At 39.8% G+C, this 26,273-nt stretch overlaps 1 protein-coding gene across 5 annotated transcripts in view; it reads left to right on the top strand.

The window, feature by feature from the left end:
* Nucleotides 1-26,273, top strand: part of MEGF10 (multiple EGF like domains 10) — a 363,967-nt gene that overhangs the window by 100,787 nt on the left and 236,907 nt on the right. For all 5 annotated transcript variants that reach the window (XM_082457836.1, XM_082457834.1, XM_082457835.1 and 2 more), the window contains one exon: nt 13,140-13,271. The gene's annotated coding sequence lies outside the window, so the exon portion shown is untranslated. The remainder of the gene's footprint in view (nt 1-13,139; nt 13,272-26,273) is intronic.

Below are 26,273 nucleotides of genomic sequence, written 5' to 3'. Positions count from 1 at the left end.
GGTGCTCCTGTGGGTGCATAAATATTTACAATTGTTATACCTTCTTCTTGGATTGATCCCTTGATCATTATATAGTGTTCTTCTTTGTCTCTTGTAATTGTCTTTATTTTAAAGTCTATTTTGTCTGATATGAGAATTGCTACTCCAGCTTTCTTTTGATTTCCATTTGCATGGAATATCTTTTTCCATCCCCCCACTTTCAGTGTGTATGTGTCCCTAGGTCTGAAGTGGGTCTCTTGTAGACAGCATATATACGGGTCTTGTTTTTGTATCCATTCAGCCAGTCTGTGTCTTTTGGTTGGAGCATTGAATCCATGTACATTTAAGGTAATTATCAATATGTATGTTCCTATTCCCATTTTCTTAAATGTTTTGGGTTTGTTATTGTAGATGTTTTCCTTCTCTTGTGTTTCTTGCCTAGAGAAGTTCCTTTAGCATTTGTTGTAAAGCTGGTTTGGTGGTGCTGAACTCTCTCAGCTTTTGCTTGTCTGTAAAGGTTTTAATTTCTCCCATAAATCTGAATGAGATCCTTGCTGGGTAGAGCAATCTGGGTTGTAGGTTTTTCTCCTTCATCACTTTAAGTATATCCTGCCCTCCCTTCTGGCTTGCAGAGTTTCTGCTGAAAGATCAGCTGTTAACATTATGGGGAGTCCCTTGTGTGTTGTTGTTTTTCCCTTGCTGCTTTTAATATGTTTTCTTTATATTTAATTTTTGATAGTTTGATTAATATGTGTCTTGGGGTGTTTCTCCTTGGATTTATCCTGTATGGGACTCTCTGCACTTTCTGGACTTGATTAACTATTTCCTTTCCCATATTAGGGAAGTTTTGAACTATAATCTCTTCAAATATTTTCTCAATCCCTTTCTTTTTCTCTTCTTCTTCTGGGACACCTATAATTCGAATGTTGGTGCGTTTAATGTTGTCCCAGATGTCTCTGAGACTGTCCTCAATTCTTTTCATTCTTTTGTCTTTATTCTGCTCTGCAGTAGTTATTTCCACTATTTTATCTTCCAGGTCACTTACCCGTTCTTCTGCCTCAGTTATTCTGCTGTTGATCCCTTGTAGAGTATTTTTAATTTCATTTATTGTGTTTTTCATCATTGCTTGGTTCCTCTTTAGTTCTTCTACGTCCTTGTTAAATGTTTCTTGCATTTTGTCTATTCTATTTCCAAGATTTTGGATCATGTTTCCTATCATTATTCTGAATTCTTTTTCAGGTAGACTGCCTATTTCCTCTTCATTTGTTAGGTCTGGTGTGTTTTTACCTTGCTCCTTCATCTGCTGTGTGTTTTTCTGTCTTCTCATTTTGCTTATCTTACTGTGTTTGGGGTCTCCTTTTCACAGGCTGCAGGTTCGTAGTTCCTGTTGTTTTTGGTATCTGTCCCTAGTGGCTAAGGTTGGTTCAGTGGGTTGTGTAGGCTTCCTGGTGGAGGGGACTAGTGCCTGTGTTCTGGTGGATGAAGCTGGATCTTGTCTTTCTGGTGGGCAGGTCCACGTCTGGTGGTGTGTTTTAGGGTGTCTGTGGCCTTATTATGATTTTAGGCAGCCTCTCTGCTAATTGCTGGGGCTGTGTTCCTGTCTTGCTAGTTGTTTGGCATAGGGTGTCCAGCACTGTAGCTTGCTGGTCGTTGAGTGAAACTGGGTCTTGGTGTTGAGATGGAGATTTCTGAGAGATTTTCGCCGTTTGGTGTTACGTGGAGGTGGGAGGTCTCTTGTGTACCAGTGTTCTGAAGTTGGCTCTCCCACCTCAGAGGCACAGCCCTGATGCCTGGCTGGAGCACCAAGAGCCTTTCATCCACACGGCTCAGAATAAAAGGGAGAAAAAATAGAAAGAAAAAAAGAAAGAGGATAAAATAAAATAAAATAAAGCAAGATAAAATAAAATAAAGCTATTATAATAAAAAATAAGAAAAATTATTAAGAAAAGTTAATTAAGAAAAAAATTTTTTTAATTTTTAAAAATAAAAAATAAGAAAAATTTAAAAACAAATTTATTAAGAAAAAAATTTTTTTAAATAAAAAATAAGAAAAAAATTATTAAGAAAAAAATGTTTTAAGTAAAACAAACAAACAAACAAAAAACGGATGGACCAAAGCCTATGACAAATGGTGAAAGCAAAGCTATACAGACAAAATCTCACCCAGAAGCATACACATATGCACTCACAAAAAGAGGAAAAGGGGAAAAAATAGTATATCCTGCTGCCAAAGTCCACCTCCTCAGTTTGGGATGATTCATTGTCTATTCAGGTATTCAACAGATGCAGGTACATCAAGTTGTTTGTGGAGCTTTAATCTGCTGCTTCTGAGGCTGCTGGGAGAAATTTCCCTTTCTCTTCTTTGTTCGCACAGCTCCCGGGGTTCAGCTTTGGATTTGGACCCACCTCTGCGTGTAGGTCGCCTGAGGGCGTCTGTTCTTCACTCAGGACGGGGTTAAAGAAGCAGCTGCTTCGGGGGCTCTGGCTCACTCAGGCCCGGGGGAGGGAGGGGTACGAATGCGGAGCGATCCTGCAGCGGCAGCAGCTGGCGTGACGTTGCAGCAGCCTGAGGTGCGCTGCACGTTCTCCCGGGGAAGTTGTCCCTGGATCACGGGACCCTGGCAGTGGCGGGCTGCATAGGCTCCCAGGAGGGGCGGTGTGGAGAGTGACCTGTGCTTGCACACAGGCTTCTTGGTGGTGGCAGCAGCAGCCTTAGCGTCTCATGCCCGTCTCTGGGGTCCGCGCTGATAGCCGCGGCTTGTGCCCGTATCTGCAGCTCGTTTAGGCAGCGCTCTGAATCCCCTCTCCTCACGCACCAGGAAACAAAGAGGCAAGAAAAAGTCTCTCGCCTGTTCAGCAGCTCCAGACCTTTTCCCAGACTCCCTCCCGGCTAGCTGTGGTGTGCTAACCCCTTCAGGCTGTGTTCACGAAGCCAACCCCAGTCCTCTCCCTGCGATCCAACCGCAGCCCGAGCCTCAGCTCTCAGCCCCCGCCCGCCCCGGCGGGTGAGCAGACAAGCCTCTCAGGCTGGTGAGTGCTGCTCGGCACCGAGCCTCTGTGCGGGAATCTCTCCGCTTTGCCCTCCGCACCCCTGTTGCTGCGCTCTCCTCCGTGGCTCCGAAGCTTCCCCCTCTGCCACCCGCAGTCTCCACCTGCAAAGGGGCTTCCTAGTGTGTGGAAACCTTTCCTCCTTCACAGCTCCCTCCCACTGGTGCAGGTCCCATTCCTATTCTTTTGTCCCTGTTATTTCTTTTTTCTTTTGCCCTACGCAGGTACGTGGGGAGTTTCTTGCCTTTTGGGAGATCTGACGTCTTCTGCCAGCATTCAGTGGGTGTTCTATAGGAGCAGTTCCACGTGTAGATGTATTTCTGATGTATCTGTGGGGAGGAAGGTGATCTCGGCATCTTAGTCTTTTGCCATCTTGCCCAGACCTCCCGTCCTGTTTTCATTGTCATTTGTTTTTAAGTGTTTTTTGATTTCCTCTTTGATTTCTTCAGTGATCTCTTCGTTATTTAATAGCATATTGTTTAGCCTCCATGTGTTTGTAGTTTTTACAGTTTTTTCCCTGTAATTGATATCTAGTCTCATAGTGTTGTGGACAGAAAAGATACTTGATACCATTTCAAACTTCTTAAATTTACCGAGGCTTGATTTGTGACCCAAGGTATGATCTATCCTGGAGAATGTTCCATGAGCACTTGAGAAGAAAGTGTATTCTGTTGTTTTTGGATGGCGTGCCCTATAAATATCAGTTTAATCTGGATTAATGTATCATTTAAAGCTTGTGTTTCCTCATTTATTTTCATTTTGGATGATCTTTCCATTGTTGAAAGTGGGGTGTTAAAGTCCCCTACTATTATTGTGTTACTGTCAATTTCCCCTTTTATGGCTGTTAGCATTTGCCTGTATTGAGGTGCTCCTATGTTGGGTGCATAAATATTTACAATTGTTATATCTTCTTGGATTGATCTCTTGATCATTATGTAGTGTCCTTCTTTGTCTCTTGTGGTAGTCTTTATTTTAAAGTCTATTTTGTCTGATATGAGAATTGCTACTCCAGCTTTGTTTTGATTTCCATTTGCATGGAATATATTTTTCCATCCCCTCACTTTCAGTCTGTATGTGTCCCTAGGTCTGAAGTGGGTGTCTTGTAGACAGCGTATATACATGTCTTGTTTTTGTGTCCATTTAGCCAGTCTGTGTCTTTTGGTTGGAGCATTGAATCCATTTACATTTAAGGTAGTTATTGATATGTATGTTCCTTTTACCATTTTCTTAATTGTTTTGGGTTTGTTATTGTAGGTGTTTTCCTTCTCTTGTGTTTCCTGTCTAGAGAAGTTCCTTTAGCATTTGTTGTAAAGCTGGTTTGGTGGTGCTGAATTCTCTTAGCTTTTGCTTGTCTGTAAAGGTTTTACTTTCTCTGTCAAATCTGAATGAGATCCTTGCTGGGTAGAGTAATCTTGGTTGTAAGTTCTTCCCTTTCATCACTTTAAATATGTCCTGCCACTCCCTTCTGGGTAGCAGAGTTTCTGCTGAAAGATCAGCTGTTAACATTATGGGGATTCCCTTGTATGTTATTTGTTGTTTTTCCTTTGCTGCTTTTAATATTTTTTCTTTGTATTTAATTTTTGATAGTTTGATTAATATGTGTCTTGGCGTGTTTCTCCTTGTATTTATCCTGTATGGGACTCTCTGCACTTTCTTGACTTGATTGACTATTTCCTTTCCCATGTTAGGGCAGTTTTCAACTCTAATCTCTTCAAATATTTTCTCAGTCCCTTTCTTTGTCTCTTCTTCTTCTGGGACCCTTATAATTCAAATGTTGGTGCGTTTAATGTTGTCCCAGATGTCTCTGAGACTGTCCTCAATTCTTTTCATTCTTTTTCCTTTTTTCTGCTCTGTGGCAGTTATTTCCACTATTTTATATTCCAGTTCACTTATCCGTTCTTCTGCCCTAGTTATTCTGCTATTGATTCCTTCTAGAGAATTTTTAATTTCATTTATTGTGTTCATCATTGTTTGTTTGCTCTGTAGTTCTTCTAGGTCGTTGTTAAAAGTTTCTTGTATTCCCTCCATTCTATTTCCAAGATTTTGGATCATCTTTACTATCATTGCTCTGAATTCTTTTTCAGGTAGACTGCCTATTTCCTCTTCATTTGTTTGGCCTGGTGGGTTTTTACCCTGCTCCTTCATCTGTTGCATATTTCTCTGTCTTCTCATACTGTTTAACTTAATGAGGTCTCCTTTTCGCAGGCTGCATGTTTGTAGTTCCCGTTGTTTTTGGTGTCTGCCCCCAGTGAGTGAGGTTTTGTAGGCTTCCTTGTGGAGGGGACTGGTGCCTATGTTCTGGTGGGTGGGGCTGGATTTTGTCCTTCTGGTGGGCAGGGCCACGTCTGGTGGTGTGTTTTGGGTTGTCCTTGAACTTAGTATGACTTTAGACAGACTCTCTGCTAATGGGTGGGGTTGTGTTCCTGTCTTGCTAGTTGTTTGGCATGGTCTTCCAGCACTGGAGCTTGCTGGCTGTTGGGTGGAGTTGGGTTTTAGTGTTGAGTTGGAGATCTCAAGAGCTTTCGCTGATTGATATTATATGGGGCCAAGAGGTCTCTTGTGGTCCAATGTCCTGGACTTGGCTCTCCCATCTCGGAAGCTCGGGCCTGACACCTGGCCGGAGCATTAAGACCCTGCCAGCCACAGGGCTTGGAAGAAAAAAAGGAAAAAAAAAAAACCCAACAAACCGATAGAACCCCAAACCAAATGGTAAAAGCAAAACTAAACATGCAAACTGACACAAAGAAACATACACACACTTATAAAAAGAAAACAAACAAACCAACAAACCAAAAACACAAACAATCAGAACCCTAGGACAAATGGTATAAGCAAACCTAAACAGACAAAATCAACAAAGACACATATACGTACGCACCCACAAAAAGAGAAAAAGGGGAAAAAAATATAAAAAATATATAAAAAAGTAAAGAAGAGAGCAACAAGACCAATAAACAAAGCCACCAATGATAACAAGCACTCAAAACTAAACTAACATAAATATAAAAACCAGAAACAAATCAGATGCAGAAAGCAAACCCCAAGTCCACAATTGCTCCCAAAGTCTACTGCCTCAATTTTGGGAACATTCGTTGTCTATTCAGGTATTCCAAAGACGCAGGGTTCATCAAGTTGATTGTGGGGATTTAATCCGCTGCTCCTGAGGCTGCACGGAGAAATTTTGCTTTCTCTTCTTTGTTCGCACAGCTCCTGGGTTTCAGCTTTGGTTTTGGCCCTGCCTCTGCGTGTAGGGCACCCTCAGGCATCTGTTCCTCACCCTGACAAGAGGGGGGTAAAGCCACGTCTGATTAGGGCTCTCTTGCTCACTCATGCCAGGGAGAGGGAGGGGTACAGTAGTCATAATTGGAATGTGGGGCGAGCCTGTGGCGGAAGAGGCCAGCATGACATTGCAACAGCCTGAGGCATGCCGTGTGTTCTCCTGGGGAAGTTGTCCCTGGATCACGGGACCCTGGCAGTGGCAGGCTGCACAGGCTCCCAGGAGGGGAGGTGTGGATAGTGACCTGTGCTTGCACACAGCCTTCTTGGTGGCAGTGGTGGCAGCATTAGCATTTCATGCCCGCCTCTGAGGTCTGAGCTGATAGCTGTGGCTCGCACCCGTCTCTGGAGCTCGTTTAGGCAGTGCTCTGTATCCCCTCTCCTTGCACATCCTGAAATAATGGTCTCTTGCCTCTTAGGCAGTTCCAGACTTTTTCCCTGACTCCCTCCTGACTAGCTGTGGTGCACTAGCCCCCTTCAGGCTGTGTTCACGCAGCCAACCCCAGTCCTCTCCCTGGGATCTGACCTCTGAAGCCCAAGCCTCAGCTCCCAGCCCACACCTGCCCCAGCAGGGGTGCAGACGAGCCTCTCAGGCTGGTGAGTGCTGGTTGGCACCGATCCTCTGTGCAGGAACCTCTCCGCTTTGACCTCTGCACCCCTGTTGCTGTGCTCTCCTCTGTTGCTCTGAAGCTTCCCCCCTGCCCAACCCCCGTCCCTGCCGGTGAAGAGGCTCACTAGTGTGAGGAAACTTTTCCTCCTTCACAGCTCCCTCCCAGAGGTGCAGGTCCTGTCCCTATTCTTTTGTCTCTGTTTTTTCTTTTTTCTTTTGCCCTACCTAGGTACGTGGGGATTTTCTTGCCTTTTGGGAAGTCTGAGGTCTTCTGCCAGCGTTCAGTAGTTGTTCTGTAGGAGTTGTTCCACATGTAGATGTATTTTTGATATATTTGTGGGGAGGAAGGTGATCTCCACGTCTTAATCCTCTGCTGTCTTGAAGGTCTCCCCTTATAGAATTTTTAGACTCAATTTATAAATTCTTCAAAAAATGCAACTGGCATTTTGATTGGTATTGCATTGAATATGTAGATCAAGTTGAGGATATTTATCATCTTTATAATATTGTCACCTCATTAAAGAATTTGAATTGTCTCTCCATTCATTCAGATCATTTGTATATTCTTCATTGAATCTTTAATTTTTCTCCATGGCAGTCTTTTCTAAATTAATTCCTAGATACTATATAGTTTTGAACTGTGAATGTCACTTTATCTTTTATATTTTATAATATGCCTTTTATGATTTTGTAAGTTTAAAATATTTAAGTTGATATTGTATCTAGCAACCATGCTGAGCTATCTGAATAGTTATGTTATTTGGGGGCTTGAAAAAACAGAATGTATTGTTTAGTAGTTGTGGAGGTCAGACATCTAAAATCAGTAACACTGTACCAACATCAAGGTGTGGGCAGGGCCACACCCCCTCTGGAAACTCTAGGGGAAAATCTGTTCATTGCCTCTTCCACCATCTGATGGCTGCCAGCATTCCTTGGCTTGTGGCCACATCACTCCAATCTCTGCCACCATGGTTACATTGCTTTCTCTCTTGTATATATCAAATCTCCCTCCATCTCCCTCTTATAAGGATACATGTGATTGCATTTAGGGCCCACACATATAATCCGACATAATCTCTTCATCTCAAAATCCTTAATTTATTCATATATGCAAATTTTTTTCAGATAAGGTAACAGGTACAGGTTCTAAGGAATAGCATTTTGTATCTTTAGGGGCCATTATTCAGCCTACTATGCTTTCTCAAGTTGGTAAAATATATATAATTCAGCTCCCAATATTGCATGTTACTTAATGAAGAGACACTAAGGCTTTCCCACTAATGTCAGGTACTAGAGAGGAATCATACAACTCCTATATAACATTATTTTGAAGCTCTTACCTACTTTAATTAGACAAGAGAAAATAATTGGAGGATATAATAGTTGGACATGAAGAGTTAGAACTCTATTTTCAGATGACATGATTATATATGTGGAACATTCAAAAGAATTAATTAAAAATGACCTCAAATAAAATAATTTAGTAATGTAGCAGCTTATAAAATTAGCATTCAAAATCAATAACATTCATAATAGAAACAAAAACCAATTACAAAATGTAATGGAGGAGAAGATCCTCTTATGATTTAAAAAAAAAAAAGTGCCCAGGTAAAACTTAATTAGGGTATCCAGAACCTACATGAGGAAAATAAACCTGAAAGTTATAAAAGTTGATTTCAACAAATGGAAAAATATGCCTCGTTCTTGGATAGAAAAACTCAACATCATTAAAAAATGTTTTCTCTATTTTTATTTATAAATTTATGAAATGCCCAATAATGTTATCATCAGATTTTTTCCCCCGTAGCAGCATGATATGATTATAAAACTTGTTTGAAAGAACGAACAAGGAAGAATGGTTAAAACATCCTGAAAGAGAACAGCAATTGGGTGAGAGAATGGGAGGGTTTGCAGTTACATTACAGCAAACCACAAACCCTTTATAATTAAGACAGTTTGGTGTTGACACATGAATAAACAGACAGACAAGCGGGACAAGAGAGTAATGAGAAATAGAATAATATGCATATGGAAATTTAGTATATAATAAAGGGAGCATCTCAAATCAGTAAGGACAAGATACATTTTTAAAAATAAATATTTTTAATAATAGAAGATTGTGGTTTACTTACAGAAAGATTAGCACACTTAAGAAAATTCAGCATAGTATTTGTCAATGGAACTCAGGTGACCAAACTATTAAAACATTGTTTCTTGCTTTATAGTTCTGGACTGAAATCACAGATAATGGTTTCATTGTGTTCACTTTAAACTAGAGATATAAACTGTTTAATAAGTGAAATTGAGATGCTGTGTAGCCAGTGTTGTGCTGATAAATGTTTAATATGTACACATATACACATGTTTGTGTGTATATATCAATATATATATCTATACACATATATATGTATGTATATATGTATACTATTAATTTAACTGATATAAAGGATATTTAGTAATTTATTAATAGTAATAAAATATACAATATTCTCTATTGTCAACACCATATAATTCATTGATTCTCACAGAACGCTTTCTTTGATTTTTGCCAAATTCTTATCCATAACCAACCTATGGTTGTAATTGATGAGTATAGCTCTCATGTGAATGTAGGTTGATATTTTCATTTATATTAATGAGTAAGCTGAAAGTGAAATGACAATGTTGAATCTTGACTTATTTGTGAAGGACATGAGTGACTTCTTTGCTGAATTGGATAATACGTTTCAACTATTGGAAGATTATTTCTCAATTTTTTGTGCTATTCACAGTGTAACAGCTACAGACAAATGCACTTTTAAGATGAATCTACATTGTTGACATTTTCTCCATCATTGTCTTAAGTCTAGGCCAGAGGTCAGCAAACTTTTACTAAGGGTCACATGGGAAATACTTTAGACTTTTGGGGCCATTTAGTATCTGTTGCAGCTATTCACCTCTGCCATTATAGCACAGAAACATCCACAGATAATAGGTAAAAAAATGGGTGTGGTTGTGGTCCAGTAAGTTTTATTTACAAAAACAAGTGACAGGTTGAATTTGGCCTACTGGCCATAGTGTATACTATATGTCTATAGTATACAGTCAACAAAACAATAACTTAAGCCCCGATTTTGGCACTGCCAACTTTCATGATGTGAATACTACCACCATAGTCAATTTCATGCTAGCAATATGATTTTTTAAAAAAATTAATAGACTTTTACTTTTTTTTTTAAAGTATTTGTTTATTTATTTATGGCTGTGTTGGGTCTTCGTTTCTGTGTGAGGGCTTTCTCTGGTTGCGGCAAGCGGGGACCACTCTTCATCTTGGTGCGTGGGCCTCTCACTATCGCGGCCTCTCTTGTTGTGGAGCACAGGCTCCAGACGCGCAGGCTCAGTAATTGTGGCTCACGGGCTCAGCTGCTCTGCGGCACGTGGGATCTTCCCAGACCAGGGCTCGAGCCCGTGTCCCCTGCATTGGCAGGCAGACTCTCAACCATTGCACCACCAGGGAAGCCACAATATGATTTTTAATACTGAGTTGAGGAGAGATGTACAGCAGCATGCCATTCTAGAGTCTTACCACCATATAGACACAACAGACAAAAATAACCCCAAGAACCCTGAAAATAGTAAAATGTATTAAAATAATCAGGAAGTGATGAGTTTTGAATATTTATTACCTTTGCTTTGAACATGATTTATTTCATTGTATGTATATATAATTTATTTTGTAATAATGGCTGTGTTTAGCAATCAGCTCACAAAATTCCTGAAAATTTAACAATCAGCTCTTGTGAGCTGGCATGAGCCAGCTACAGCACACCACTGTGTGTAGCCATGTGGGAATAGAGAAAATTGGATTCATTATTTATAGTATATACCAGAATAAATTCCAAATGGATCAGAAACACAAACATAAAAATGAGATGAAACCATGCAAGTACAAGGCAAGACATGGATGAATTCCTCTATAACATGGGAGTGGGGAAAACTTTCCAGACTATGGCTTGAAAGCCAGAGGTATTAAGGGAAATGAGATAGACTAGCTTCAGAAAATGAGCTGAGGATTATTCTTTCTTTTTGCATTTTATGGAACGACTTATGTAACATAGGAATTGTGTTTTTAACAGTTTGATAGAGTTTATTTTAAAAGCATCCAGGCCTAGAGCAATTTGGGATGGAGTTTTAACTACCAATTAAATTTCTTTGATCCTTGTAGATCTATTTTAAATTCCCTTTTTATTCTTGTACCAGTTTGGCGTCTTATGTTTTCTAGGAATTTATCCATTTTATCTGTTTGTTTTTTAAATCTGCAGTTATTTCCCCATCTTCATTTTGATCTGTGTTTTATTTACTTTCGTTGTCTCTTTTTTCTCTTGATCAGTCTTATCAGAGGTTTATCTTGGTAATCTTTTCAAAGTAGAACTTTAGTTTTATTAATCTCTTCTACTAAAAAAAAAATCATTATATTGTTTCTTTTCCTTTATTATATCCTTTTTCTTCTTTGGGTTTGCTTTGATGTTCTTTCTTATAACTTCCTGAGTTGGATGTTTAGCATATTTTTCTTTTTTAATTTTTATTTATTTAAATAAATAAATATTGGCTGCGCCGGGTCTTAGTTGAGGTATGCAGGGTTGCGGACTTACTGGTTGCGGCATGCATGTGAGATCTAGTTCCCTGCAGGGATCGAACCCAGCCCCCTGCTTTGGGAACACAGAGTCCCACCCACTGGACCAATGGGGAAATCCCTCTTTTCAACTTTTATTGTTTCCTGATAAGCATATTTAAAGGTGTAAATGCTCCTTCAAACACTGCTTTAGGTATGTCCCACACATTTTGTGTCTTCACGTTCATTCAATTCTAGATAGTCTCTCATTTTGATTATAATTTAATTTTTAACCTATGAATTATTTAGTAATATGGTATTTTCAAAATATAGGACATTTAAAAAAACCTTTCCTGTTACTAATTTCTAATATTAATTCATGTGCATGATATTGTTCCTGGCAAGTTTATTGAGACTTCCTGTAGGCCTAATCTGTTAGTTTAAACATGTGTATGCTTCTAAAAATGTGTATTTGCTATTTGTTTTATGAACTACTATAGCATATGTATCAAAGCATATATATTATACATAGCATACCACTGAACATTCATATCAAAGATCTGAACAATATAATTAATAGGATAAGCCCACTAATTATACTGTTTAGATAAGGGTCTGCTTAATTTTTGTTTGCTTAATACATTTTTGATAGTTTGGTTTTAAAAGCTCTAACTATTTATATGTTTCTCTCCATATGCTGTCAGTTATTGTGACCTATTATTAGGTGCATACATGTTTGTGATGGTTATCTCTTCTCACTCTATTTTTTGTTTACCTTTTACCTTAACTTTTTTTTTTAATCCACTATTATGATTGCTATTCCAGCCTTCTTTCATGGTTTTGGGGTTTTTTTTTTTTTCCTGTCTTGAACACTTTCATTTTCAACCTTTTTGTGTCTATTGCTTTTCAGAATTTTTCTCATACACAACATATGTTTGGATTTTGTTTTTATTTCTTAATACCATCAGAAAGTATTTTTCTTTTTATTTGTGAGTTAAATCCACTTACATTTATTGTAATTTCTTTTATATTAGAAATTATTTCTCCCACCATATCTTGTATTTCAATTTATTGCATTTTCTGCTGGCTCAAAAAATTATTCTATTTTTGTTCAAGTGTAGCTGCTTACGACCCTTACTCATGTTTACTTATCCTATTACTTTCTTAAATTTATCAATGTATATCCAAGGAAATAATTTTTAAAACTTCCAGAAATAATGAAGAGATCATCAACTAGAATAAGAATCAAAGTGAACAGTGGGCACAAGATGACAAATGGGAAAAATACTTTTTAAATATTAAAAGAAAATACATTTGAACCTAGAATTTTATATCCAGCCCAATTCTTTCAAATGTAATGACTTTAAAAAATATACATATACACATATTTGTATATATATATGTGTATGTGTGTATACATACATACATACATACACACATATATATTCATTTCACTTCCAATGCTGAAGCTTTAAAACTACAGAACAGGTAGTTGGGAAGGGAAGATGGAAGTCAGGTGGGGGTGAGCAGGACAAGTTGGAACCCTTATAGAAGCACAAGCTGGAACCTGTGGACAGACTGAAACTCATGTTAGTTCTTGTTACCTCTAACCTTGATTATATGTGTTTCTTGCAGAAATCGGGGGCTTTTATCACCATGGCCAAAGACACACCTGGTCCAGGAATCAGAGAACCTTAAGGGGATCTATGGAAGGTGGAGCATTTGGAGGCTCCACTGCTTCTTCACACCAGTGAGGTGAGGTGGCAGGTAAGTGACAACACCCTTAGAACCTTTCACAGGGATCTTGCTTATGGCCCACCCTAACTGGAAACATACAAGAAAGGGGATTTGGGGAAAGGGAGTTCAGCCTAGCTAAGCTGACACAGCACAAAGCCACGGCTCACAGGTGTTGGCCCTTTTCCTTCCACCATCTACATCTCCTAGCTTCTTTGTATTTTTTGTCTCTTTATCCTTTCCTGATGACCTCTAGGAGAGTTTCTCAATCTGATCTTCCAACTCAGTGATTTTATTCACCTTTGTCCATCTTGCTATGTATCTTATCTATTGCCTTTTTCACTCTAGCTATTACATATTTCATACCTACTCCCCAATTTAGTCCTTTCTTATGTTTTCTTGTTCTTGCTCCACATTGTTGGTATCAGCCTTAGCCTCATAATATATTCATCATCATTATTTTAATTTCTTGGTCCATTTCCTCTTACAATTCTATATAATTTAGATGGTTTATACTGTTGAGTTTGTTGTCTTTCTTATATAGTAGTTGTATTCCTTCTATGGCTTTCTGGTTATTTCTTTGGAAGAACTCCTCTTCCCCTTTGAGTATCAGTTACTACACAAGGTTCTGTGCTGGGAAATGGCACAACCCAGCCTTTAGTTGTTGTACCTGTAGGTGAAACAAAGACAAGGAAGAGAGCCTTATAGAACTGATGGTGATCGTTCTAATTTTCCATCATCTACAAATAACTTCTCTAGTATGTCTTTCCCATTTAAACTCTCTAGAAGTAGTCTCCATAGGTTCACTCTCCCTGCCCTGGGGGTTTGGAGAATGCCCAAAGGTAACTGGTCAGTACACACCACCCTTTCGATCCCTCCTTTCTCCTGCAGGGCTTTTGCACATCTCTTACTGTACCCTCCTGACCCCTGCAGCCATGACTGTTGCTGCCAGTTTCTTCGGTGATTGGCGGTCTGTCACAGTCCCCGGTGGCGAGAAGCGAGAACAGAACAGACACTCTCCTTTCACCCCTCTTCTCACAGCCACCTTAGCTGCCTTCTCTGGCCGGCTGAAGGCTGCCCTCCTTCCCCTCATACCCCCACCCCTCCGCAGCCCTCACATAACATTTCTGAGTCTTCAGACTCCCCAGGGACTTCTCATAGGGTTGTATTTTATTCATTTTCAGTCATTAGCTCCTCAAATCCGAGTTTCCCTCCAGCTTCTATAGTTTCTCTAGGGTTGATTTTCGGGAAGCAGCCAGTGGCCAGTGTAGTTTGTCATTTTGACAGGATGAGAGAATGGTTTCTAGAATGAACAGGTGTACCATAAAAAGGGGAGAATTAAAGACAGCAGATGTATGAGTTTTAAGGACAGAAAGGCTACAAGTGCACACCAAGAGATGCTTTTTTCTATGTTGAATTTTAAAAATTTATCTATCTATCTATCTATAACTGTGTAAATGTATTTATGTATGTTTGCATATATATGTGACTTTAAAAGTGAAATAATGCTGTCAGGCTTATAATGAAAACAGCAGTCTTCACCCCTTCCTGCTCCAAACTTCTGCTCCCTCAAGGCAACATATTTCGACATTTAAAAAAATCTGTTTCTTCTGGTGTTTACTTCCACATTCTAAGTAACATGCTTATATTACTGTTTCTTGATTTTTAAATGTTAGCTATTATCTTTGGTTTCCTAATGTAGAAGATGGGGACTTGTACCTGATGTATTTTCCCTTCCACCGAGTTCTCTTCCCCTTCTTACTCCAACTCCTAATATAGTTACGTCACTGCTTTCATTATTAATATTGAGTGTTTACACTATCATGCCCATGCAAACACTATTTATAGTTAAGACCTTTAGCATACTAAGATTATATTTCCTTCCTTAAATAACTTTTTATTTTCTTAGGGTTAATACTTGTCTCTCCCCATTCCCACCACCATAGTTCAGTGCTCTCTATAACCTGTCCTAATTCTCTGATGGAGTTGTTGGATAGTTTCAGATGAAAACATCAGGTGATCTACCTGATTCTTCCCCTCCCCTTTCCCATCCCTTTTGTACAAGCTCCAACTTCCTGCTCACACTAGAGTGCTAGTTAAACCTTCCCTTTATCATCATCTTGAAACTTCCTTTGCCCGCCTCCCTGTATGAGATCTCCTATTTCCTAATTTTGTATCTCCCTCTTTCTTGATTCATTCCCTTGTTTGGTGATGAAACTAATATTTTCTGGTTGCTTCCTAAAAAAGAGTCCATAAGAGGTAAAAGTTCAAGTCTGCGTGCAGTGGTCATTTATTATTCAGGCTGCCCCACATTTTTGAACACCCCTTTCCCATCTTTTTAATAGTTTCCCACATTATAAATTCTGCATTCTTAAAGAAAGACATTTTTCAGGTCATTTTCTAGTTGTTGGATTGCAGACATGTGGCTTTGATTATACCTGTTAGCTGCATCTTTGCCAGAGTCAGAATCTGGATCCAGAACTGGATTACTTGGGAAAGAGGCAGGGCCTAAAGCTTCCACTTGACAGGTGCAGATCTGCGTGCAGCAGCACAGCAGGGCTCTGAAGTGATGGCAGGGGCAGAGGTAGGACCTGGAACCAGTGCCAGCAGCCTCCTGGCTTGGTGGTTTCTGTGAGAGGCAGTGACTCCCTCACCGGGCAGCTCTGTGCCACGGTGCTCGGGTGTCACTCGTGGAAACACAGTCCATTTCCTCCACCTCAGTCTGTGAACTCTGTCTCATAGCTAGCCCTTTTGGCTTAAACTGATATCTCAGTCTGTTAGGACCGCTATAACAGAATACCACAGACTGGGTGGCTTAAAACCAACAGAAATTTATTTCTCACACTTCTGGAGGCAGCATGCTCGGGTTCTGGTGAGGGCCCCCTTCCAGGTTGCAGACTGCCAACTTCTTGCTGTGTCCTCACATAGCAGAAGGGGCAAGGGAGCTTTCTTGGGTCTCTTTTATAAAAGGTATTAATCTCATTCATGAGGGCCATTCACCACTCTTCTGATACCATCACACTGGGCAATAGGATTTCAACATACAAATTTGGGGGAGACACTAATATTCAGACCATAGCAACTGGCTAGAATAACTTCTGCTATATTAAACTAGCCTGGCTAATATGCCTTGCATGCCTAAAGGTGTCTTTATTCTACTGTAAGATATAAGGGTTTGACTGAGACTAGAATTCTAATTTGGAAATCATTTCCCTCAAAAACTAGAAAACATTTCTCCATTACCTCTGGCTTCTATTGTTGTTGCTTAGAAGTCTGAAGTTGCTCTTTTTCCTGAATCTACATGTGATTCACTTCTCTCCAAAGCTTTTTTGTTTATCTTAAAGTAGTATTTACATTTAAAGTTTTTCTTTTTATGTTATCAAATCTACAAATGGTCATATTTTAAAGTCAAATAGTTCTAGGTGTTGTTTTATGAAAAACAACTATTTCCTGACTTGGTGCCCCCATTTCCTTATGATAGGAAGCAGCCACTTTTACTAGTAGTATGTATGAATATATAGTTAGATGCATTTTTAGCCCATGTGAAATGGATCCCAGGAAGTTTTTCAAAATTCTGACATTTGGCTGTTATTCACTTTTTCAAGAAAACATTACGGATAAAAGAAGATGACTGCCTTGTGTCTAAACAGACTTTAGGATATAGATGTTAGAGATCACATAATAACAATTGTTGGTGAGATTTTCCTGTCTTTTTACTCATTTGGTGGTAGAATCTGAATCTGGGCTGGGGCCTGAAATAGAAGGGGCTTCTATTTCTAGGGGGTGGCTCCATGAATGAGAGGTCTTTGAGGTTCCTGAAACCAGCATCCAGGATGGGACTCCTGACCTTGGAAAAGGCGGGGTAGTGAAATCTTAAGAGCTGCAGTTGGAAGCCCAGGAAGGTTGTTGTGGAGCTTCTTGGCCGAGCCTAGCACTGTGGGATTGGGGTCCCCCTCCAGGGAACCTAGAAGAACCACTAGAGGCTGGGCAGGCGGTGCACTGCAGAGGCCAGCCTCAGCTGATCACCTTCTATTCTATTTAAGCACCTTCAGAAACAGCAGCATCGGGCAGAGGAAGCCACTCCAGGCTGTCCAGGCTTCAGCTGCAGCTTCATCTGCCTTCCCTGTGCCTGCTCACTCTAAGCCAACCAGCTTTGGTAGCGGTGGTGAAATTCTCCAGCCATAATGGAGTGCGTTTGGCTCCAAAGTAGCAAAGTAGTAGGATAGAAACAAACAGGATTCCCTCCTTAGACTTTCTAGCATCTTGGAATCCTGGAATTTCTACATGTATGGAAGGGATGAGGGGATCCAAGAGATAAACTAATTTCCTGCTAATATGGACATTGGGGGCTCCAATGTCCATCAGGGACCCTCCTGAGGCAAGATTGGCTGTTATTCAACAAACAGCCTGCGAAGTAAGATGTACTGGTTACACAAATTATATTTTACTGACACTATCTTTTGGTTTCTCTTGACACTAACAACTCTGGTTACCTGCTGTATGGACTGAATATTTGTGTCTCCCCCCACCCCCCAAATTCATATGTTAAAATACTAATCCCAATGTGATAGTATTAGGAGGTGGGGCTTTGGGGAAGTGATTAGGTCATGAGGGTGGAGCCCTCATGAATGGGATTAGTGACCTTATAAAAGAGGCCCCAGAGACCTCTTGTCCCTTCCTCCATGTGAGGACACGGTGAAAAGACTACTGTCTGTGAACCAGGAAAGCAGGTTCTCGCCAGATGACAAATCTGTAGGCACCTTGATCTTGGACTTCCCAGGTTCCAGAAATGTGAGAAATAAATATTTCTTGTTTAAGCCACCCAGTTCATGGTATTTTTGTTATAGCAAAACAAGACCCCTGTGATTTAATATTTTTTTTAATTTTTTTTTTTTTTAATTTTTAGTGGTTGAAGATGAGAGGTTGGGGAGCACAAAGTGGGAGGAACTAGACCTGCCTTTATTTTTCTTTGTCCAAAATTCCATCCCAAGTTGCCCCTGTTGAACCAAGAGAGTTTCTACACCTCACAAAGCCAAATTTGAATCCACTTTGCATTTTTCTTCTATGCAGAATAGGACATTTAATCAAAGATAGGGAAGAAAAGCTTAACAGCTTTAAAGGGGGACATAAGGAACTCTGACCTTAGTTTCCCTGAACAATAGCCCAAAAAAAATGCTAAAAAAAAAAAAAATCCCCAAGCCATAAAACAAAACACCCAAAACAAACAGAAGCACTTGGTGAATTGTTCGATTCCTGTACCAGGGTGAATAATACAGTTTCCACAAACACTGATGAGCCTGATAGGAAACTCAGAGCAGCATTGGCAGCTGAAGATTTTCTGAAAATGAAAAGAGGCCAAATAGCTCAAACCAGGCCACACATGTGTGACCCTTGCTAAATGGCTTGTTTGCTCCATCACAGCTGTTTTCAAGGTCCTGGAAGTCAGTTCCTTTGCTTAATCCAAGGTGAATTGGACCCACGGAGTCTTTCAGTCACACACAGTCCTGCCATAGTCATATTTGCACAGACGTTGTGTCAGCTGTCCTGATTCCTTGGATGATGTGGGGCTGTAGCTATGACTGTGAATAATGAAAGACACATTCGTCCTTTGTAGTTAGAGAGAAAGGGCACCAAAGAACAGATCCATATATTAAATAAAAGGTGTAGGTTGGAAATGAACAAATGGATTCCAATAAGGTAAGGGAGACTACTTAAATTTGATAGCAAGTAGTTATAGCTTGAAGAAATTCGAATATGAGAGGTTCTAGTCAAGCATTTTTTACTAGAAAAAGCAAATCTCTAAAGTAAGCAAAAGTTATCAGAATGTATCAGCTCAAGAGAGAACAAGATATGGCACTTGGAAAGGAAAGGTAATAATGGCAATAATAATGTTCAGCTTCTGTTATTTTTTGAGGCTGGTTCAATAAAATGTAATGTAACATTAGCAGTTTCTTGGGGAAAAAAAACAGTCAACTGCTCTTCTCTTTTATCTATGGCTCCATATTCCACATAAATTATTCATTGCTGTGGTTAGTTCCTCATAGTTGGTGCATCCCCAAAGAATTCTGTGATGTTAAGTAACAATGAAAGTAAAATTTGTAATATTTTATTTAAGAATAAATGTTAACTAAAGCTTTATTTATAAATGATCATCCATTTGTTTTTAACCTAAATGCTTCCTCAATTTCAACTACTGGTTTCACTCCATTCAAATCTAGGATTCTTAGTATGTATGCTGTAGTCTGGTATATTATGCCATCTTTTTCAATTCAAAATATCCTAGTCACAGAAAGAATGATTTTTCCACATTGCTTGCTAACCTGTTACCTTTCCACAGCCTTGGAGGGATGGCTGTATAATGTGTTACACTGAGAACAAAATCAAGTTGGGGCAGTGTCTTCTAGGTGTTTCTGTTTAATCAAGCTGGGTATCAGAACCCTAACATCAGCTTGGGTTTATTTGGTCCAGTTATCTGTATGATAATTTTGAGGATCTTTTTAACTGAGGACTTTATAAAGATAATAAAATGATTTTTTGAGAATAATTGAAACCAAAGCCCTGGAATTAAAACTAATTATCAACTTTGGCATTAATATAGACAACAAACTGTAAGCTATCGCAAGTGGAATTTGATCTCATTTTCCAGTTCTCCCTCCTCTGTATGAATGGCTCAGGGAGCTTTTTCTGTTAACATATCTCTTCTGCTGAGCTCCCCTTTTCCTCATAACAGTCCATGCTTTTCAATGTCCCTGGCTCTCTGTGCTGGGATGGGCCCATATTGCAGTTTCTCTGGCTCTATGTATGTCAAGACTAAAGTTTGCTTCAAGTCTAGGCTCTATCAATTGTTATTGTAGACCTGCTTGAGTGTGGGATGCTCTAGAGAATACCAATGTCCTACTGTACTTGAGTATCTGGGAGCACCTATGGATTCTGTGCCAGTCCCTCCATTCTTTCCTTCTCAGCCATCACTGTCCTGCTTCCACCCTCCCTCCTCCAGCTGTGGTGTAGTCCTCTCGCTATTGTCTTGGATGATGTGCAGGATTCTAGTCACCTTCTTTTGGCTGAAAAATTGTCTCCTTCATGGAGGTAAGGTGAAATAAATTCCTCCACTCAGTGGTACCAAGATATTTCCTGCTCAGTGCCGTTAAACATCCCCCAAACTACAGTGGTTCAAGAGATGTACAATTCCTGTCTACAGAACTTGCAAGGAAACCACTTAGACATGAGGATGTGTGTTGTGGAATTAGGGAGAATGGCTCACACCTCCATCACCAACAAAACTCTCTCCCTCCCTCCCTCTTTCCCTTCCTTCTTTTCTTCCCTTCTGATTCCTTTCAATTACTTTGGAAAGAAGTTTGACTTACCACATACTGGACATGAGATGGTGGCTTATTAACCCATATTCCCACACATTTTCAATCTTGACTCTGCATCAGAATAATATCTAACAGCTTAAAAAAAAAAAGAAAAAGATTAGAAGTTTCAGCCCCACTTCTAAACTACTGAAACAGAACCTTGGGGATGAGACTCAGAAGTCTGTATTTTGAAAAATCTCCACTCTTTAAAAAATATGCAGCCAGATTTGAGAATCCACAGCCTGAATGTTGCCTGCTGTAACAATGATGTATCAAATACTACATCGGATTGCACCGATTGTGTTAGAGTTAGTTTAGTTTACCTCTCTCTTTGATGGCCTGGCTTGAGGGACAGAATAGTGATGAGGTTAAGAGTATAAATGGTTACATAAGACTGCCAAAGTTCAAATCCTGATTCTACCACTGGGTGTTTTATTGAGCAAATTATTTAATCTCTTCATGTTTCAGTTTATTCATCTGTAAAGTGGCATTAAAAATAGTACTTGTCTCATAGCACTGTTGGATGATTAAATAAGATGAGAAAAGTAAAGCACTAAGAACAGCACCTGACACACAGTAAAGGCTGTCAAAATATCAGCCATTGCCATTTTATGGTCATGCTTGAATCATAAGGGTCTCCTGGAGTTTGAAAAGACTTTAAAAGATGATCTAATCCTCAGGCAGTTGGATATTATTATGATTCCCATTTTACAGATTAGAAAGCTCAGGTTCTTTTTTTTTTTTTAAACGTCTTTATTGGAGTATAATTGCTTTACAATGGTGTGTTAGTTTCTGCTTTATAACAAAGTGAATCAGTTATACATATACATATGTCCCCATATCTCTTCCCTCTTGCGTCTCCCTCCCTCCCACGCTCCCTATCCCACCCCTCTAGGTGGTCACAAAGCACCAGCTGATCTCCCTGTGCTATGCGGCTGGAAAGCTCAGGTTCTTAAGTGATGTGCTTATGCAAGATGATTCAGGATGAAAATAACAATTATAATAACAAAAACAATAACAAGTAGTATCTATTGTGTGTTTACAACATGCCAAACACTGTATTAAGTGTTTGATGTACTTAACCCAGTACATTAACCCATATCATTAACCCAGTGCTTTTCAACCTTTAACATGCACACACAGTCACCTGGGGATCTTGTTAAAATGTAGATTCTAAAAAAAAAAAAAAAAAAAAAAATGTAGATTCTGATTCCTTAGGTCCAGGATGGGGTACAAGATTTCTACATTTCTAACAACTTTCCAGGTGATGGTGGCTCTGCTGGTCCAAGACTCACCCTTTGAATAACATGAGTTTAACCTGCACAACAGCCCTATCTGATGGGTTCTAGTTTTTGTCCTTATTTTACGTACACTAAACTTAGGTTGTGAGGATAAATAACTTCCTTGAGGTCGCAGGGCTTGGAGCCGTAGTAATGGGGCTTGGACTGATTGTCCCGTTGCAGAGCCTGCCTCCTTCCCCATCCCGCCTGACTTCATTCACGCGTATGTGACAGGGGATCTATGCCACTTGGCAGATGTAGAGCAAATGCCATATGTTTCCCAAAGTTTTAAAGTCATGTGTCTACTTAAAGCAGAGACACTGATGGTGTGTTTTATATATTTTTAATTGTTCATTACACCCCTGGCCCTTTCAGCTAGAGTGACCCATTTATATCTGTGGCTTCTCTTGGACAAAAAAGAAAGTCCTAAATTCCAGCTGATGGTAAACCTAATGCTCAGGTCCCTCCTGAGCTGTAACACTCACTTCCACCCTTTTAAATCCTGACCGTATTTGATTTGAACCCTTTTCACTGAGATTAGAATTCCTGGCTCCATATACTTAGATTGGATCCTTCGCCCTCCTGTACTGTTTTGGACTTAGCCTGTGCAGCAGACTCAGAGATGCACTGCTTAGGCCCCCTTTGAAGAAAGAACTTGTTGCCTAGCATCAGGAGTGCTTCCAGCTGTTGACCTCTTCAGGTCTGCTTCAGCTCAGAAGCCCAGGCCAGCTCTTCTCTGGTCTCCCAGGCCTGGCCATTTCTACTAATGCTGACCCCTTTATGGGCACCCTTTGCTCAGAGCTCCTCTCCAGGCTGGCAGAGACTTTGTGAGGTTGGCATCATTGTCTGACAGCTCCCACACCCAATCCTACTTTCTTTATTTCTTTTCACAAACATTACTATCCAGCATAGTAGACCTTTTGCACTTCTAACTCCATCTCAGTGTCTGTTCCCCAGAGGTTCCAACCAACACCTCCCACCGCTCAGCTAAGTGAGAGCTCTTGCTCAACCTAACCCAAGTTATCAACCCCAACCGGTGCCTGGGTAGACCTGGCCTGGTACTTGGTAGACATCTATGCCCAGGCAGGTGCTTGATTATATATAATCACTCAATAGACAGGTGCATATTGAGTAACCATTGGGTACTCATACCTTCATAAGCATAATCACCTCTTCTAAATGTCTCAGATGAAGGAGAAATGTGGCAAATTTAGATACCATGCCTCTATTTAGCCTTTGGTTCCTATGGTAATTGTTTGCTAGAGGTTAAAATTCAGTGATTACATACTACATCTTAGGATCATCGGGTGCTGCCTACGTAATTATAGGGTTGTGATATAGTGAGGAAAAACAGATGTCACCAAAATAAGATAAGAAGTGACTAGCTATGTCTATGGTGGAAAAAATACAGGGACCATGAGTCCGCAACATTGAACTGCAGTTCAAAAAGTAAATCACATATTGGATACAGAAAAATAAACAGAGAAGAAGATTGAGGGGCTTTTTGGTTTGGTTTTTGTTTGTTTTTTGGGTTTGGGTGGGTTTTTTTGTTGTTGTTTTGTTTTTTGGCTATTTATCAATACTACACAGAATCCTGGGTCTTGGTTCTAATTTCAGATGGGGAGTTGTCAACATGATTTAATTGGATGGGCTTTCAGAGCCCCCTCCCTTATCCCCCCATATCCATGTATTCCTATATTGAAGAGTTTGGAGTTTTGAATAAAGGGGCAGGTAGAGGAGGGAATGGTAATTTTTGAGCATGAGCTGTTCCCCAGAAGTGCAGGCCTATGTCACTACTGTTTAGATGTGTGTGGCTGTCAGTGGACAGGTGATGAAAAGAAGTTCTGGATGTCCAGAGGACGGAATGAGATCTTTCCATCTCTGGAGAAGGGGAAATGACTGCGAGAGGGAAACCGTGTTGGAAACGAAGTAAAAGACAAGTCCAATTTTGATTAAAGCACATTTTGGCTACCATAGCTTAAGAGAGTCTTAGGAAACCTGTAGACTAGAAGCAAGTCATAAAATAGAGAGAAAGAAATCATAAAGCAGAGAGCTGGGCAATAATATATGTGGGATGGACAGAAAGGTTTGAAAAATGCATTGTTAGGTCGAAGAAGGGAAGTGAACTACCAAAGAAATTATGAGGTATTTTCTAGAAAATGGGCTTTTCTTGGTGCAGAAAGGGTAATAGGTTACATCTAAAGCTGAATTTCTCGTCAACAAAGACTGACATTATAAATTAACCTGGGAGGTTGTGAAATTCACATCCATTGAAGATAGCTCCAATATGGCCCTGCATGAAGTTGAGAAAACAAGAAATAACCAATTTTAAAGTCTGTTCGTCCCCCACAGTTCCCTGATTTATGGAAAAAATGAACATTTTTACTTTTTTTACTTTACCTACAGTCTGATATGCATGCAGCAAAGGTCTGAGTGTATAGTTTTCTGAATAACTAGCCTAGAAACCCACCAGAGCACACACAGTGAGGTGACTCTGTCACCCATGGAGCAGATAAAATGACATCAATAAATCATAAAATATGCCCAAGAGGGCATTATAAATCATTTAGAGTTGCTATTAATATTTTAGACATGTTCATTTTTAGCAGTGTGTTAAAGTTTAGTGTTTGCATTCCACTTTAATTCAGCACTTGATAATTGAAATATGATGCTGTTAAAAGTGATTTAAAAAATTTTTTTTTTTTTTTTGCTAATCACTTAAAGATTAAACAGAATAAGGGAACTGATTGTTAGCTTCATTCTCTCTAAAAGTCCCTTCTGGCACTTTGGGCACTGGTCCCCAAACCCAAAAGAATATTCTTTGTCAGTACTCACCCAAGAAAAATGGTGGTTTTCAACACATTGGTCAGTAGAGCTTTTTCACTTTCTTTCTGTGACCTGCAGGCTGTTCCACTCTTGACTTCCTTGGTGGCTTTATGCTTTCTCTAGTTGGTCAGGGCATCCTACCTATGCCACTGTGGGTATCCACTTCTTCCATATTATTAAAAGCATCCCAAGTCATTAATAAAAACCATTCTCTACTGAGAATCTATTTTGTGCCCAGCAGTGTGCTAAGTATTTTTTATTTATACAATATCATAGGTCTTCATAAAAACTCTGTGAGGAGAATACTATTACTCCTACTGCTTATAAGGCAACTTAGGTTCAGAAGATTGAGAAATTAGGCAAAGATCTCAGAACTGGTCATTGGAAGCTATCTTTATTCTAAAGCCTATGGGTGTTTCCAAGTCAGAACTTGATCCCCTTAGAGATTTGCCTGCTAATACTTATGGCTTCAATGTGTGGATTTCTGTTAAGAGATGCTAATATGTTTGTAATAACTCATACTTCATGAATTATGACTTACTAGCCACCTCTTTCTAGAATACTCACTTTCTTTTAAACACAAAGAGGCAGTTCAGGTAGCTGCCTTCAGGGGATCAGTGGTGTGGTGGAATAGGGCTGCATGGGTGGACTGGCTCCACTTTTCCCAGAGCTGGTAAGGGGAAGAGATGTCTATCTGCTAGGACTCTTGATTTTTAAGTGACGCAAACGTGACTTGAGGTAGACAAAGAAGACGGTGCTTCCTGGCTTACTGGATTGTATACCTGTAAGGTGTAAGGGTATCTCTGGCTTCAGGTGTGGCTGATTCAGGTGTTAAATAGCTTCATCAGGACATTGTGCCTCTCCATCTCTTAGTTCTGCTTCCTTTGTGTTGGTACCATTCTGGGCAGCCTTTCCCATCACAGTGATTCCCACAAGCTTTCAGCTTAGAGCCTCTTGGTTTATCAACTTCAGAAAAATCCTAGAATTTAGTCTGTGTGACTGATTTAAGTCATGTGTCTGTCTCTAAACCAACCACTGTGCTCAGGGAGGCGAAATACACTGTTTGGCTAACCCCCCCCCAGTCACATGTCCATACTTGGATTAGGGGATGGGATGAGGTCAGTCTCATCTGAATCACATGCGAGTAGGAGGGGTGTGCCTCATCAAAGGGAAATGGAGGTTTACTATCATAAGCAGTCGGAGGAATGGATTCTGAGCAAGGAAAAATTAGAAATGGACATTTAAAATTGCTATTTAAATTGAGTGGGTTTGAAGGTGAAATGAGAAAATACAAGAGCATTTGATAAACTAAAAAGCACTGTGCAATTAAAAAAAAAGTTCTCCTTTTATTAATTGATGTACTGCTTCACTCAGAGCTGAGAAATGAAAGGCTTTAAAACCTTGTACTTTGATTGGATTAGTAGATCATTCAGTAGAAACCAATGCAAATAAAACCAGCATAACCTTACTAGGGAAGCACAGCTGTGGAATATTCCTTTTTTAAAAAATTAATTAATTGATTAATTTATGGCCGCGTTGGGTCTTCGTTGCTGCGCACGGGCTTTCTCTAGTTG

This window comes from Balaenoptera physalus (assembly GCF_965194825.1).
Source record: "Balaenoptera physalus genome assembly, chromosome: 3".
In the NCBI taxonomy this organism is placed as follows: Eukaryota; Metazoa; Chordata; class Mammalia; order Artiodactyla; family Balaenopteridae; genus Balaenoptera; species Balaenoptera physalus.
Note: the sequence above shows the minus strand (reverse complement) of the source record. Positions and strands in the feature narration are given on the sequence as shown.